General features: G+C 48.1%; 1 protein-coding gene across 2 annotated transcripts in view; it reads right to left on the bottom strand.

Moving 5' to 3' along the window:
- Window positions 1-17,650, bottom strand: part of LOC144142599 (uncharacterized) — a 47,370-nt gene extending 29,720 nt beyond the window's left edge. For both annotated transcript variants that reach the window (XR_013317006.1, XM_077674232.1), the window contains exon 1: window positions 17,050-17,650. The gene's annotated coding sequence lies outside the window, so the exon portion shown is untranslated. The remainder of the gene's footprint in view (window positions 1-17,049) is intronic.
- Between the last annotated feature and the right edge of the window lie 377 nt (window positions 17,651-18,027).

Genomic DNA, 18,027 nt, shown 5'->3' with positions numbered 1-18,027 from the left:
GAGCGTCCATCGTGGCTGTGGAAGGCACCATGTGAATTCGTGTTCCTTGGTGGCGCCGGGCACCTACCGGTAAAATAGGTACAAGCGACTCCCCGGCCTGGCGCTCGGCCCTTGTGTGGGACTACAACGCTTGGGAAGTTCACCCGGCTTGCACGGGAAATCGCCCCTATGGAATGGGGCGGCTGCAAAATCGCAGGAACTTTTTTTTGTTATATATATATATATATATATATATATATATATATATATATATCTTGAGAGGGCCTTGAGAGACAGGTGCAGGATGACGCTTATTAGGAAGCGTTGCAACCGTCGCGGACTCCGAACCAGCCTCTGGTAGAATGGTGATCAGGATGATTATGAGGGGATGAAGATGAAGCAAAGGATGGTGCCCACAATGTACGACCCGGCCACTGCGATGGAGACCGATGGCGCTAAGAGGACACTTTTTAGAACGTACCTTTCTCCTCGAAAAAAAAAAATGCATGATAGTCAGCCAAAAAAAGTGAGAAGGGGCGGCGAAATGTTCCAGATTGTGAACTTCTACGGTAATCAGAAAGAGTGTAGTGCTATTTTGCAAGCTTCTAGAGAAATATTTTTCTTCTAAACTGTGCTAGGGAACAAAAATCAAAGCCCTTTTCTTAAGAGAAAGATTGAATGCGAAGCCTTCTCCCACGCAACCTGAGTCAAAGCCAAAGTTCAAATTCCAATCTCCAGAAGTCCAGAGCCAAGGTACACTTCAACTCAGCCAAAGCCAAAGTCCAACCCTATCCTTAGAGAATGTGTTCCATCATCATCATCATCGCTAGCCGCGTGTACTGTCAAACTGCATTTTGCAAATACATCCCATTGTTATGTTATGTGGTGTATGATTCATGCACCGTACTGAGCACGAGGTCGCGGGTTCAATTCCCGGCCGCGGCGGCCGCTTTTCCGATGGAGGCGAAAAGCAAAAACGCCCGTGTGTACGAGATTTAAGCGCACGTTAAAGACCCCCAGGTGGTCAAAATTAATCCGGACCCCTACACCACGGCGCGCCTCATCGCCTGCGTTGCGTCGGCGCGTTAAACCCTACCATCAATCAATCAATGATTGATGCACCTTTTGTGAAACCCATTGAGTAATGTTGGCTTTCCGTCAGTGGGCCTCCTCGATTATCAGTCCCGGATCGTCCGCGGACTGCCCGAGACGCGATCCGGCGCTCGATTTTCCCATGTATTCCTGCGGGACTTCCGCTCTGAAGGCAGTCCTCGGACTGCCCGCGGACCGTCCAGGAGTGGTAAATCGAAGAGCCCGAGTGTGTTTTACTCGGACTTCAACACCATGAGTAGGGCATGGAAAGCTTCGCTTAAGAGACCGCGTATCTTTTGAAAGAATCCACACGCGGCTGCATGTCTAGCGGCCGAAACTCGACCGGATGTACTATAAGTGGCCCTTAAGCGGAGTCTGTGGCCATTGCGGCACAGCGCAGGGTGTCAATTACAACGCCGCCTGGCAACTTTGCGCGGGGCTAGCTGGGACGGGCTCGGCTACGCAGCGGTGTTCCGAGTATCAGCGGTCTCAGCTAGATTAGATAAAAACCTCGTCGCACCAGTGACAAGCAAAAAAGAAGGAGAAAAAAAAAACAGAACGAGCGAAAGGCAAGACAACGGCGCTATGAGATAGTTGAACCGTTTTACGCTATAAGCTCATCCCATAATCTTTGGGAACGGTCCTTTTATAGATCCCTCCATACCACACCGAGCGAGCGGGTGGGCGGTGTGGCCTTGATTAGGTAAGCACGGCATTTGAGATTGGATAACGACTGCTCTGACATTGTACTCGCATGAGGCGGATGCACCCCGGGAGGAATGCGTGTAATTATTAATCAACAAGAGCTCTCTGAGAACAAGCAACTGACGCACAACGCACAAGGCGGGTAATCGTTGCACTTTCATGTGCGTGCATGTATGCAAACACGAAATATCAGAAAAAGCTATTCTCTTCGAGAATATCCATATATATATATATATATATATATATATATATATATATATATATATATATATATATATATATATATATATATATATATATATATATATATATATATATATATATATATATATATATATATATATATATATAGAAAATAAGGGTTGCAAGAAAACCTCGGAAAGCAAAGGGGAGGTTGTGGTGGGTCATAGAAAGAGATGAAGAATTTTTTGAGTCGAAAAGAAAGTGGTGAAAAAATGCCCGCCGGGTGGGATCCGAACCCACGACCTCCAGAATACCGGTCTGGTGCGATAACCACTACGCTACCGGCTGGGCTGTTTCCCCAGCACTTTCTCGGGTATTTATGTTAAAGGAGCACTGACACGAAAATTCCATGTTACACTTTTATTGCTTTTATCGATGCTTAATGGTCTGGCGAACCTGAAGCAGCACTTCAAATACTTCAGCGCGCGATAGTTAATTACACTGAACGGCCTGAAAATCGTTTGTTTCAAAATCCCGCGCTTTCATCCCGAACGGTGCGTATGACAGAATCCCGGTTTGACCTCACCGCTTTGTGCGGACGTCACCGTCGCCCGCTTTAGAGGGTGTTACGCCTGCTCGCCGCTCGTGGGGCCGCGCGTGTGAAGTGACGTCACGAGTTTTTGACGAGCGCTGTCACGTCACTTCTTTTTCCTCTCCTGGAGTGATGTCACGCTGATGTCCATTTGCTGAGTGCCGCTCCGCGCGCTGCTCCGTCGGCGCGATAAATGAGATCCATGTGGTGGGTCATAGAGGGTCAAATGAGGTTGTGGTGGGTCATAGAAAGAGATGAAGAATTTTTTTAGTCGAAAAGAAAGTGGTGAAAAAATGCCCGCCGGGTGGGATCCGAACCCACGACCTCCAGAATACCGGTCTGGTGCGATGACCACTACGCTACCGGCGGGGCTGTTTCCCCAACACTTTCTAGGGTATTTATGTAAAAGTATTTTTTGTTTCCTGCACTTGGGGGAAAGTTCACCACTTTCTTTCTGACTCAAAAAATTCTTCATCTGTTTCTATGATCTACCGCATTCCCCCCTTTGCTTTCCGAGGTTTTCTTGGCTGCCAACCCTTATTCTGTCTTAATTCACCGAGCCCCTCATTTCCCATTTCTGATTCGCTACATGCATAGCGAGGGCCTCTGTTCTGGCAGTCTTGGTGCCATAGGGAGCTTAAGAGGGTTCAACGCTGGTCGACCACTCTCGACATGTCGTAGACACTCATGTCACGGCCCGGTGGTTCAAAAGAAGGTCCCTTTCACCCCGAGTAGTCCAAATGGCGCTGGCCACCACCCCCAAGTGCAGGAAACAAAAAGTACTTTAACATAAATACCCGAGAAAGTGGTGGGGAAACAGCACTGCCAGTAGGGTAGTGGTCATAACACCAGACCGGTATTCTGGAGGTCGTGGGTTCGGATCCCACCCGGCTGGCATTTTTTCACCACTTTCTTTTCGACTAAAAAAAATTCTTCATCTGTTTCTATGACCTACCGCATTCCCCTCTTTGCTTTCCGAGGTTTTCTTGGCTGTATATATAAAGAGAGTGAGAACTTAGCGCAGTGTTTTCACAGTTCGGAATTACTAGGTATATACACCACTAACCGACGAACGAGAACCACGGCTATCCGCGCCCTCTAAAAAACAAACACGCACACCCGCTGTGCGGACGAGCTCGGTGTTAACGCCCTGAAAACCATTTGCAACGATGTCGTCGATCCACAAGTTTACCGCCGAAACTTGCGCGAGGTTCGTTGCACCGTCAGTGTTCAGCAGCTCTTAGAAACAAGCAAGGCAGGGAGAGGAACTCTTGTTGATCCGAAGTTATGGAGAGGAGGGGGAGGAGAAGGAGGAAGAGAGGGAAAGAACTTGGCAGGCTTCCCCACGGCGCAATCTGATTAGGCCTGTTTGCGCGCCGAGATTATCGCTACCCGGGGCGTCTGTCGGCTTCACCGAACGCACGCAGTGCCGGACGACGACGGGGCTGTAGGAGCACGGCCCCTGCTGCTTCAAAATCGAGGGGCCGTGGTAGGAGTCCCCGTCGAGTTGTTCTCCAGACAAGAAAATAATCGACGGAACGTCCGCTTCGGCTCGATGATGGCGCAATCAATTACGCTGGGACAGGCCTGTGGCGCTGGATAGAGTAGTCTATACCGAGTCAGTTTTAGTAGATTGTACGTTAGGGCGTGTGCGACGCGCCGAAGTAGCGGGGTAATTTAACTTCCTCCTCGCTGTTTCGGCCGGGTAATGGAAAGACAGGCTGGTAGAGGATTTATGACGGTCGGAACGAGGCTAAGAGACATGACCCGTACCTCCAATAAGTGCGATTTCAATAATGGTAACCCTGTTTTTGTTGTGCGTCCATCACGTCACACTCGTAACAAAAAAGCTCGTAAAAGGGTAGTAACTGCTGTACACACTAACTCCTTACGAACTTCACTATCCCCCAGAACGGTACGCAGGTGCTACCACTAAGTGTAGAACCGTTACTTGTCTAGACCGTGCACTTAGCATTCACTGATAGTACTAAATTCTTTGAAATATTGAGCATAATAACTACGGCACTTTTCCACGATTAAAACGTTTTTTTGCAAATTTACATGCTGACTTGTACATGCTCGCATTAAAATGCACAACCGTAAAATTATCGCTAAAATATTTGATTTTTGTGACAAGCCCACCGACTCTATCAGAGGACTTTCCGCTTCTGGGTATAAAAGCAAGACCAGCAAATGATGTTTAAGTTAACTAAGTTGTGCTCGCTCTCCTCGTGCATCTCGTCGGTTTTCTTGCTATATTTATTTGTTGGTTGTCTACGTGTGATATGCGCGTGTTGAATGTGTCTATGTCGTGCTGCGCGCTCAGCAGATCTACATTGTCTCGCGTAGCTTTTTACTGGGTTATGCATGACCAGTTAGTAAAGGTACTAAGTACCTAGTGTATACTGGGACAAGTAACTGGTTAGTGCTCAGTTAGTAAGTTCCACGACCTTTTTTAAAGAGTGCACTGCTGACTTTGTGAAGCGCGAAGTTGAAAAGTTTGCCCCTATTTCGCGCATGCATGTGCGTGCGTGTGTGTGCGTGCAGATCGGGAGAAAGCGAGAAAGTAAAAACATTTTTTTGGACCGGAATGGGGCGGAGCAAGTTACCGAAGTGTCTTTCAAATAAAACAAATTTGCATTGTGTCTTCATATATAGTCCAGTTAAGAGTGCCAATCCCGTAAGAACAAACATACTTTACAGATAATGACATATTCGGTAAGAAACAAAGTACGCTATTTGGCTCGCAAACGTATTCGAGCGGCAAATTTGCTAATAAGCCATTTTGCAGTACACTTTTTCACCAAGCGAAATTCCACGATTTTGTCATGCCAAATTTTGGGTCATATCGAACTTTTCGTCTGTTTCCTTTTTTTTCAGCCTCTAACCCGTGACTTTTTCGTGTAACCTACTATGCGACCAGACCGATTCATGCTTTTAGTTAGACGCTTGCAGACAGTTCGCGCGCACGCTATCAATGCCGCCAAACCGACTGGGTTTTGCATATATCGTCGCGTGCACGACCTATTTCACGCTCAAACTGCGCTTCACCGAGAGGCAGTTCGTCAGAGACCGCCCGCGCTGACTATACAAGAGGCCACAATAAAACCCAATCCACTCCCACAGAAGAACTGGTACAAAACGTCGGGTTTCTCGCTTGAACTTTTGCTTGAAGCTTGGTACTAGGCGCGTTCCCTAACTTAAACATACTGAGCAAAATTTACCCGACTCGATATGCAGACGCGTGCCCGTGATGCAATCGAAAAATCCAGGGCCATCTCCACTATATTGAAACCTGGAAAGCGGCGAAGCATGCAGTGTGTTAGTGCATTCAAAGATTGTTGGTCTCTCTCTTGCCACGCGGCGCGCGCTGTTTCGGCGCCGGAGAAGCGCCTTTGGGGGGAGCAATCGCGCGCTTGCTGCGGCGGTGGCGCCCTCTCTTGCGTTCAACCGAATTTAAGGAATTTTCATGCCCCATCTGCCCGTGCCTCGCCCTGGGGGCTCGTCCTCGGTGATCAACGAGGCCCCGGCACCCTTTTCTTGCTTAGACCGACCACCCGACCCGATCAGGCCTAGCGTCGAGAGCCGGTGGGTACGTGAGTGTAACACAAATTATAACCCGTCTACAAACGGTGCTCTACGATTGCTGAAGCGGGCAGGGAACGTTCCACAAATCTTTAAATCACGTTAGTTTATTTTTAACCGTTCTTATCCGTTGTAACCTTTCTTTTTAATGCGCGTTACGTTTTGCGCAAGGCTTTGGAAACGACGACAGGAGACGCCGACAGCCCGAGCCCCTAAGGAGCTTTGCCCCTAAAACCCAACCTCTAACACACCACGTTGGAGTGCCTAAACACAACGGTTGTCCCCAAGAGCAAAAACATCAATGCGGAGCAATGGGAGGCACTGCTGGCCGGCGACTACTGTAAAGACCAGATCGCTCTGGTTCAGCGGGCACGCAAGGCAGCAGAGGCCGTAGGAGCCCTGTACCAAGGGTACCACCACAGCCGAATCCCGTCGGGAACTGTAGCACGTGACACAATAGACACTGGTGGAGTGTCGCCCAACCCTGTGAACCAGAGCTATAATCATTTTTTTTTCCAATTGAGTCCCGTCGTCCGCCTTTTGACACGTCCCGCCATCGGTTGTACACGTTGTAAAACGGGGTGTGACGCGATTGCACGGCCGAGTATGCGGCACATGAGGATGGAATTGGAATCAGGACGAAACACCGTTACCGGTGGTAAACAAAAGGAGCGACAAACAGCTGGTTATGGAGCAAAGCACGGTTGGAACGGTGTGCGGAGGGAGTGCGAGAAACGCCCTGTGACGGGCTACTCAAGTCGGGGCACGGCAGGGGCATCAGCCTCACGCCAAGCGTCATGTTCGCGAGGGAAAGGGAATAACGCATTCTTGAACAATCACCAGTGGACCTTCTATTAATTTAACACGAAAGTACTTTATTCTCGGATACACAAAGATTTCACTCACGGCATATCCGTCACGGAAGTGACGCCTGTACAACGGAGCAAGCGGCCTGTAATGGGTGCACCTCTGCACACGGGGTCTTCTTGCGGGGAAGCAACCTTAAGTACTAAAGAGTACGTTATACTTTGGGTTGTTCGTTTTCGGGTTTTATATTTTAACACGAAAGTATTTTATGCCGCGATACACCAAGATTTCACTGACGTCATATTCGTCACGGAAATGACGCCAGTACACCCTTGCCGAAGCGACTCACCAGCATGACGTCGCTCGCCAAGCACACCCACGAGACAGCCGCACGCCCGAAAACCATGCTCAGCCGCAGATTTCGATGCACATTTCACTTTCGTGTTTCACTAATTCCTATGACTGAGGAATCAACCATAGTTTTATTCATTCCTTCTCACTCGTAACTTCCTAACGAGACCTTTCTCTGTCGAACGTTTACATTCCCGTCTTATCTAGTTGCACGTATACCAGCCGTTGTTGTTGTAGTTGTTGCAACGTGGTAGAAATCGGCGATTACTTGCAAGTACTGATGGAAGCTCTGTCTCAGGGCCATCATAACCTGGCAGGGAAGCGCTGTCAGGTTGTCATTCGCTCGCGTATCCGAGTCCCGCGATATTACGTCGCAGTGGCCGTATTTCGACACATCCGAACGGAGCTCCCAATCTCGTCCGTCCTATATAGTCTCGCGTATACATTTCTTCTACCCAGGAAAGACCATTAGGACGCACGACCGGTACAGCGACAACCAATATAGAAGGAGCTTCTCTGGTGCAATAAATTGTACTTAAGGGGAAGGTGGTTGGGGGGGGGGGGGGGGGGGGCAGCGTAAGGGGGTGTACTATACCGCGCAGTCCAATATTCGTATACAAGCGCTGCCCCGACAAAAGAGCCATCGATAGCTCCATCCGTTTTTTAACCTCCTGTGTCTCTTCTGATAGTGGTAACAGGGCAAAAGTAATCTTATAGACACCGGACAGCGAGGAAATGACCTCGGAACGCACGACGTATCGAAAGGGTCATCAACCCTAGCTGATAAAGTGTGTCTGTCTGCAGATCGATAGACACAATGACGTGGAGTAAAAACGGATATTGGCTTGAATGACCCGATTCCGCGGCACATGCTTCATGAACCCTGCGTTCGTGCGTGCGTGCGTGTGTGCTGTGCTAGATTAATTAAGGAGCAATCCCATGTCCCATCAAAGCTATGCGAAAATGATCATGAAATGGCCCGGACGCCTCCCAAAAAGCATTCGCCAACTGTTCACTCTTACCAATAAGAGTTCCGTCTCACCACCTCCCTTCAACAAGTGTGAGCCGTAATAAGGTTGATTAACGCGTCGTGGCCTGCATCATACAATGACGAATTTTTCAACAAACATAAAAAAACCGGGGCTCCCAGATATAGTTGTGATGCAAACACTTGATCAGGTATACTAGTATAAAATAACGCTATTTTATAAAACGCGCGATGAGTTGTACAGACGCGATCGGCCTTAAATACTTGAAGGAGGCAGCAAGGAATATTATGTAAAAAATTATTATGTTTGTCATTATAAGGCATTATTTCTTTATTTTACAAAAAAAAAAGATGATTCCTGGTCTTGCGGGATAGAGAAAAGCGGGCAAGGAAATTGGGCGCTGTGCACTATCTTGTCCACTCCAGAATTCACCGCAATGTCTATTGACGTGTAAATTCTCTTCTGGTCATTGGCCGAGAAGCATTGTCCCGTAGCTGACTACAGCAGTATGTGACAAGATTCTGCGGGTTGCATGCAGCGTGGATTCTCCACGGGCAATTACTGGCAATATAATCGGCGTTTCCGCGCATGTCGAACAGTGAACTCCGGATAGTTCACCGCCTTATCATTTGCCGGCCATATCGCATAATTATGTCTTTTCTAAAAAGCTGCGGCACTGAAAAAAAATGGCGACTTCTGACAATATCGATATGTAGTGGGTAGCGGGTTTTCATCTTTTGCCGGGCTGCAAAACGGTCCGTCCAAAATTGACGGCGTTACGTGAACAGTCGTTTTTCGGCCGAAGACCGTTTGCCTTCTATATTAGCTATCGGGAAGTATTCGTCTTTCGGCAGCACAAGCTTTCGGGATATTGCTCTTTTCAATAGTAAATAATAAGAAAAGAACAACGCCTTATTAAAAACGGTATCGAAGAGAGGTAAGATACAACAAAACACAAGGAGGAAAGATGTCGGCTTGAGCTGCTCCGGGCACACAAGAAACAAAAAGTCCACACATATGGCGCGCGAGCAGTGAGAGCGCGGGAAAACTGAATTGAATTGCCCGAACCTCCATTGCACACATCATGGGAGAAGAGGGAGGTAGGGGACGAGGGGGAAGGGTGAGGAGGAAACTAGAGGAGAGAGTGGTACGCGTGATAGGGCCTGCAGAAGCATGTCGCCTTTCGACGACATTTGCAGCGGAGTACGCAGGTCAAATTTTTAAGAGGCGATAGTCTTTCTTGCGCTTCGTAACCCAGAAAATTTTGGTCTGTCTGTCTGTCTGTCTGTCTGTCTGTCTGTCTAGCCCTGGATTCACCCACGAGGCCAAAAGTTGAAAGAATTCTTGAAGGAGAAGTTTATGTAGTCAAAACCTTTACCAGCAACTAAATCCGGAAACAGGCGTCGCACTTGTCAACAATGTTGAGCAAGAAAACAGTAGGCATATTTGAGACAAAGCACCAATGCATACATGATATTCGCAGCGTTCTTTTAACTGAAAATAAATGTGTGCTTGATATTTGCGAAAGCAAATAAAAATAATGAACTAAGTTCACATTGACGCGTAAGACTTGAAGGTAGCGAAGCTGTACGCTACCTTCACGACAATGACGACGGTTGTTGTTGATGATGACGATGCCTTCAAAGTTTTTGACACGATCGTTTAAGTCCACGATTGCAGCGGATTTTTTTTCGTCTTCGCTGCTGAAACGACCATCATTCCGTCGTTGTTGCTATAAGTGTGAGCTTCTTTAGTTTTTTTTTTTTAAGTGATAATCATTGGGCATAACCTTGGAGAGGCGTACGACGTATCTCTGTCGTTCCGAGCAAGTGTTGCCACGATTACGGCGAACGCTGGAGTCTTTCTCGTTCTGAGCAAATGTTTCTGCGATTGCGGCTAACGCTGTAGTATTCTATTTACCAATCTTGGCCAATTTCCCTTAGCGGGTATGCTCGACGAACGCGCGCAGGGGACGCTGGGCGGTCGTCGCGAGGCATGCACACACGAGCGCTAGGCATTTTTGTTTTTGTTTTTGTTTACTGCTGGGCGACCGCCGTGACGTCCGCGCTCACTTGTGCGCGCTCGCAATTCACTGGTGTTTCTAAGTGAGGACACGGAAAATTACAATTTGTTAAACAGCTTCGATGTTTAAAACGCGTTGAAAACAATACTTTGACCGGAAAATATAAAAACAGCTCGCGCGAGCCTGGACCTCGCGGCAGTGTTCCAAGTACAACAGTAATGAAAGGTTCCAGCCGATGGCGCTCTAGCAGTGGAACGCGGGAAATTTGAATTGACTTAGGCAAACCTCCACCGTATTTATCGCGGGAGGAGCGACACGGGAGGGGAAGAGCGTGACAGCTGGGCAGGGAAACGAAGAGAGGGCTTTACGCGGCAGAGGTGGCCGATGCTTATCGTCTTTCAACGGCTTTTGCAGCGAAGTGCGCAGATACGCGGTGCATTTCTCTTTTTTATTTTTTCGTGCGGTGTCTGCAAGCGCCAGACGGAGAAGCCAACACACCCACTACATCAGCGGACCTCATAACTGACCATCCGTACAGGGTTGTTCGTTTTCGGGATTTATATATTTTTTTTAAAATCAGGGGGTAAAAATCGGGTGTTATTTTTCAAACTGATAATAAAAGAGAAATCGGGTTTTCTTTTTTTTTTTGTAAAATCATTCTGAAATACGGTTTTTTTTTTTCGGGTTAAATCTAGAGATATACCAAGAAATACACCACTCAGTCCACTTTATCTGAAGGTATCACGAGAGCTTTAACGCGTTAAAATTGGAGTTTATTTCAAGCCGGTAATTGGGGGGACATCAGGGCATTCTAGCAAATACTATTCGAAATTTGTCGTTTGTTTGAAATTAATCAGTAATGATGACCCTAGGAGCATTGATAACCTCCAAGAAATAAAACATTTCATTCACGAGAAGCTGGTCATCGCCTTTCTGCGCATCCTTGTTTGCATACATTATGTTCTGCATGTGCAACATGTCGGTCTCCGTTTGAGACCTGTCCGATCGTCGAACGTACCTCAGCAGGGACAAAGTTCTCTCGTCATCACGGCTTCCGTTAGCTATGCAAAACAATGTCAGCGCATCATTTGCAAGCCTGGGGTAGCGAATGGTAGAGTCATGCCAATACTCAATGAGTTCGACAGCTGTGTTTGTGGGGCTTACTTCCCGCAAGTAGCGATTAGGAAAGGCGGAGCGTCAGCGCACGATTGTGCAGATTGCTATTATGAAGAGGTTCATTCGGGAAGAAATGGGGTTTAACCCGATTCTCCTGAAACATGTTCCGGGTATAAAATTCCGGTAAAATCGTGTTTTACTCGAAAATGAACAACCTTAAGTAGATGTGGTTCACGCCTATGTTAACTCATACCCGTGCCACACGTACATGAAAAATTACATTAAGTGTTTAAGGCCTTAAGGAACTGAATTACATTAATTGGGCGGGCCGTGCTACACGCGAGAACGCCCTCACTTCGAGATGCTTGAAATCCGGACCACTGATCTTGCTTTTACCACAGCTTCCGAAGCTTCAAATGTTGCTGCTGACACTTCGCGGAGACATAAGAAAGGCAATAAATGTGTTAGGCATGATGGTGATCATGACCAAAAAGAGAAATTCACTCATATTTTGAAGGTCTTCAACGTAGAGAAAAAACGTCTTACAAGGGTTTAAAGTGTTTTTTTTTTTTTGTGAAAGAAAACATTATGAGAAATAGTGTTTTCTTTAAAATGGTGTGACCCGTTTCTAAAAGTGGCTTCACCAGCTGCCAGCGGTAGCCAAATCCGAAAAATTCAAAACGACGAGTAACATGACGCTGCCTCTTGACGCTGTTTCGGTGAACGTCGTCTTGTTCAAAACGTCGCCACCAAGAGTGCAGAAAAACTCACCCTATGTCGAAGTTCAGCTACGTTTCCGCGTCAACACTCTGGTGCTGAGACTTTCATTGGTTTCATTTGGTGCTCATCGCTTTCGAGAGTGGGCAGATTTAAGGCGTTCGTGAAGGCGAATGAGTTGTGCTGAACTCCTTAAACTAAAAATGACATTAGAGCGAATGGCATTAGATTTTTGCGTGTAGCAGCGGATTAATGGCCTTAAAACTTAAGGCATTAAGCACTTAATGTCATTTTTTGTGTACGTGTGGCACGGGTATCACTCTAATGCAACACACACGCGTGGACTCGCCTCCAAACCACGGCTCCCCGCGAAGGCGGTGTTTCGAAGCGCACAGGCGACTCGCCACATAAGAATGCAACCGGCCCCGGAATACGCGCAACCGAACGGCTTGACGGCCCGCAGATGAACGTTCGTCTTTCGAAAATAAACAATTATACGACGTGGTGGCCCCGAAGTAGAAAGCTCGCGTCAGTGCCACGGCGCCTCTAAATAGGGCAACGAAACGAAACAACGGAAAAACCCTGTGAAAATGACGTGGACGACTTCGGATAGAAACAAAGATTGCGAGCATCGCTTTTTTTACTCGTTCAGAGCTTGCGCCATGAAGTCCGTCAGTCCGGGTTTATGGCCAGGGAGCAATTCGTTGCGCTGCTGTTCTCAGTGGCTAAGGCGTCGTGCCGCCTATTATAGCCCTAGGACGCGGGTTTCATCCCGGCCGTTTTTCAGATGGAGGCGAGAAACGAAATGAAAATGCCCGTGTGTCGAGATTTAAGAATTCTACGCACGTTAAAGGGACCCTGCAACACTTTCCAACTTTTTTTTAGAAATCCTGCAGAACGTCGTCACCCAACACACCCAGTGCTTACATTATATAGGGGTCGAAAAGTACCTCGGCCAGATATTACTGCACTATGCTCATCAGATAACTCTTAAACTCGCTCAAAAGATTTCTCTCTCTTTCCCGGTCTTGGCGTTCTTCGACGGCTCGAATTACATCACTAAGGCCATGTAGCGGCTGTTGGCCGGTTTTCCTTCAGTTGCAGCAATGAACGCTTTTCGATAGCAACTTAAAAAAAAAAGCCACAAACACAAAGCAAAAATGGAAGGCGTATCTGGTGCGACGAGTAAATCACGCAGTGCCACTCCGTGCTGGCGATAACTATAGCTTTCGCAGTGGTACCGGACGCGAAGAAAAGAGTGAAAGCGCTTGTCGAAAGTATCGCAGGGTCCCTTTAAAGGCCCCCAGGTGCCCAAAATTAATCCGGAACCTTCGGCGCGTAAAACACCCAGAATTTTGAATTTGCGCTAAATTTTGGGCCGCGCATGCGTAATCCAAAATTCGGGGCTAAGAAGTATGCGTACAATACAAATCTTTAGAGTTGATCGTACTGATGTTTCTTTTCTTTTTTTTTAAATCTAACCCGGGGTTTAATGCAACAAAGACACGGCTGGCTTGTAGAGACCAGCGGCGTATTTGAAAGTCGAGAGTTAAGAACACCCGGTTTTCTCGAACGTTCGTGAAGTGTCCGAACGCCGGGGAGTTTCAGTTTTTTTTATTTCTGCCTGAGACAGAGAAACGTTAAACACGGTACTGAATGGAATTCGTGTTTTTGCGTATGGACAGGCACGTGCACGCACTCATATGCTCATACCATGAGTACAGGTATCAAACTCACGCCTATACATACCGACGAGATTGATAACGTGCTTATGATCACGTACGCTCGTCTGTACTCAGCCGAAATCAGACACTTCTTTAGCACGTAACTTGGGTTTCAGAACAAATGAGTTCGAGTGGGTGCACTAATAAGGGCGTACGCCATTAGCAAGCTTAAGCCCGCTAAATGATTCACATAGGCCTTTTGTGTAATAATCACTTAGATCTTTTGTATATATACAAATATAGTGTGTATGCGCGTGTGTGTGTGTGTGTGTAGAGAGAGAGAGAGAGAGAGAGAGAGAGAGAGAGAGAGGGGGGGGGGGGAGGGAGAGAGAGAGAGAGGGGGAGGGGGGGGGGGAGCGGCGCTGGCTACTATACTCGGTGACAACTTAAGAACGGCACCGAAAGTTGCCGCTGTGCTTTATCACCGTAGCCGGATGTTTCTCCGCGCGGCGCAAGTAGGGCGTTACTGGGAATATTTTGAGCATGGCGTGAGCCGTTCTCGTGATTTTTTGGACTTAATATGCCTATCAACGACTCCAGTGAGGACAAACAAACTGCGTGAGACAAGACAGACGATATCACGCATTCATAGCAAACCCCTTTCAAAACGCGCGCGCACTGACGTCACGGGTCCGGCGCTTTGGCGGAGTGATACGCTACATGAGGTGTTGCCGTTCTTGAGTTGTAACCGAGTATATCAGCGTATACGCTTGGGGATGTAGCCACATCATAACACACATGGTAGTGACACTCGTAGAAATACAACAGAAAGTGGATGGGAACACCAGTATTCCCGGTAGCATAGTTAGTAAGGCATCAGACTCGTAATTCGAAGCCCGTACGTTTGGGTGCAACCCGCGCAGAAACAATGGAACGACGTGGTTGGAGAACTGCGAGGGGTTCAGGATAGTACGTCTATATAGCACGTGTTGTTTTCGGCAGGCACGTACAATGAAGTCTGCTATAGTGACGGGAATTTGTTTGCCAAGCTCCCACGCCACCCTACAGTTGCATCCGCAAGCGCTGCAAACTCGTGTAAACAAAGCCTCTGACAAGCGCCCTGTATTATCGGTTTTAAAAAGCACGGTGGTTTTGAGACGCGACGGAATTCGCGACCATTTCCTCCTGCACTGAAAGCAAGGAGTCAGCATATACGTTGACCTGGATTACGAGCCAACACATCCAACGAGCAGGTACATCCAACGTGTCATTACATCCATCTGATGTGTTGGCTCGTTGGATGTAATGGCCCGATGGATGTGCTCACATGCTTTTGGATGTAGCTGCTCGTTGGATGTAGCAAACAACACTTACACGTGGAAGAGAAGGCGTAGCGTAGCGCACGCTGCCCGCTACGCTAAAACACTCCATTCGCGGAGTTCAGTCAGACTGCGTTGAATTAAGCCTAGAAATGTATTTATGTTAGGCAACAGGGCATTACGCGCTTGAAGTGATGAAACGTTGGATGTGGTGGCGAATTGGATGTACTGACACAGTTTTAGACGAAGATGCTTGATGCATGGATGTAATAGCACGTTGGATGTAATGGCGCGTTGGATGTAATGGCACGTTGGATGCAGTGGCCAAAATTAGATGTTTCTGCTCGTTGGATGTAATGGCATGATGGATGCGCTGGTAAGTTGGATGTAACGGCACGAAAGTGGATGTTTCTGCTCGTTAGATGTAATGGCACGATGGACGTGTTAGCCCCAAGCATCTTTTCAATTGCCCCTGACAAAAGAATTAAACACCGACACGGACAGAGAAAGCTTAAAAGACAATGACGTTCCGGATACCGTACTCCAGCCTTTTTTTTTACAAACTTTCGTTTCTGTAAACGTGTGTTTTTGTAAACTTTCATGGTCGTGGCCAGGTCAGTTTTCAATTGTTGTGATGTGTTTTCCTGACCAGACGGGAATCCGTCAAACTCTCGGTTTCATGTCTAACAGTATTTCTAGTGTCACGTGCGCCCACGCAGACTTACACGGAGTGAGAAAAATGACGCAGCTGTTGGTGCAGGCAGCGTTTTCGATTGTAGCCGTAAAGCTTTGTGAAACCCGCGAAACGATACTGCTTAACTCCAACGCACAGAAGGAAATCGTCGCGGTGTTCGCGGAACGGAAATTGGAAGGGTTTCTCGATTTGCGCCAACAGTTAAGGCGAAAAGCGACCGCATCGGTGGCAGCTCCTTTCGACATCCGGGTTCTTCTGTTACAAATCCGGTCGCTGCACACCATCGCTGCTTAGAAAGTTCAATAAAACCAACTTTCACGCTGAAGCGTGTATCTGTCTCACCTAAATTCTAGTACGGTGTTAGAATATTTCAAACACAAACAACGATCTTTAAAAACTCTCTTCAAGCTTTTGGGGCACTGGTCGCGACTGCAGCATCCTCTAGTTGGCAAGCGAGCTAGAACAGAAATTCCTCAATCCGTGCGAACCGATCTGAAGTTAATTTTAAAGCAGGTGTGTACCAGAAGACGACGTGGAAACGGCCTGGACACAAGCGACGATACATCTGACTGTTGATGTGCGCCTGTCGTACGTAGTTAGAAGTTCGTCCTCAGCCCTTTGTTTTAGGCGCTGCTGCGGGTTAAAGCAAGAAAAAGCAGGCATTTCGTTACAGCCTATGACGTTTCGACAGAAAACGGTGTCAGTGTGATGCTCGTTGCTGCTCGTTTATGTCAGCATAAACGAGCGGCAACCTATAGAATAATTGAACATTCTGCATACAGTTCTTCCTTCTTTTGCGGTTTTTGCTGGCGCTGTGATGTAAATCTGTACGCTCTTTAATGCTTCTTACTTAACGAATGTTCGAGCGCTCTCAGAGAAGTTCGGCGAAGTGGTCGAGTGCGGCGACCTCACCATCTTTGGCACGTCCAAAAGCAATGGAAGACTTTACAAGTTCCCAACGCCTGTGTACAGCGCGAAGGCCAGTTATTGCTTGTTCAGTAAACCTTCCAATCTTAAGTAAACATTTCGCTTCTACGTTTGGCAATCATTCAGCTGCTTTTGTTTTCGAAGGTTGCCGCTTTTTGTGCAAGGCCATTCACTCCCTTAGGGCCTTAGCTAGCTATCCTCACTACAGCGCAGGTAGCTCTTGATCAAGCTAATCAACAGCCATTCCCCGATCACTAGTGCCTAGAATCACTCCCGATCAAGGTGCTACAAGAACACGTCACTCACCTTTCAGTCTGCAGGACTCTACGTCGAGAAACAACGGCGCACGGAAGACCGCCGTGTGAAGCGAACGGAGCCACGCACCGTCGACGCCGACGTGACTCTCTGGCACAACCAGTTTTTTTTCTTTCTCGAGGAGAAAGAAAGACGCAAGCGAGAGAAGTTGATCCGGCTCAAAGGAAGGGGCGGCCCGTGGAAGGTGGACTTGCTTACGGTGCGTTGCTCCTTCGGCTACCTAGCCCCACTGCGGTAACCGCATTTGCAAACACATAAACAGGCACACGTCGAGTACGACAAACTTATCGCGGGCCGTTTGCAGCGTCAACGGATTGCCGCAAAAGTTGCCGCCGTCGATGCTGTCCGGTGTGCACTGCACCTCACTCCGCAACTGGGTCGTTCGACGCGGCGGCAGCGACGTGATCGCCCTTACGACGACGAGACTGCGAGTGGGTTTTGCTTTTTGGCGGCCGCGGAGAGCCAGCCGCACGCGTTGTTGCGGTGGGGGGTGTTGTAGCTGTACCGGAAAACCGCGGCCGAGGGCAGGCCGGCGCACTTTCGGCCGCTCTCTTTCGTTCACCGCTTTTTCCGTCCCGTACGCGCGGGGTCCTGGACAGATTCCTGCGTGCCTTCGCTCTTTCGCCCTCTCCTACGCGTTTCTGCACCGTTCGTTCGCTCCTTGAAGAAGGGAGAAAGAGCTTGCACTGGTGGCGCCATCTGTAGTTGGAGGAAGACTTACGCGTTGCCATCGGGATTTTCTCACCCGCCGTGACGTGGCGCGGGGTCCACCGCTTTTTCTGGGAAAGCGGTAAATGCAAACATAGGACTGACGCAACGTGTTCGACGACCGTTCTAAAACACATTGTTACTGATATGGTTCAGCTAGAACTGTGCGGCACTGAGAGGGAACAGTCACCAACCTGTTCAAGGGCTACTGGCGTCCTATGTGGCGGTGTGGTTGGGGCTTACGCTTTTCTGCGCAATACA

The sequence above is a fragment of the Haemaphysalis longicornis genome, unplaced genomic scaffold, assembly GCF_048455015.1.
Source record: "Haemaphysalis longicornis isolate Haplotype H1 unplaced genomic scaffold, Haemaphysalis longicornis Haplotype H1 scaffold_6, whole genome shotgun sequence".
Lineage (NCBI taxonomy): Eukaryota > Metazoa > Arthropoda > Arachnida > Ixodida > Ixodidae > Haemaphysalis > Haemaphysalis longicornis.
This window is presented reverse-complemented; position numbering and strand designations above follow the sequence as displayed.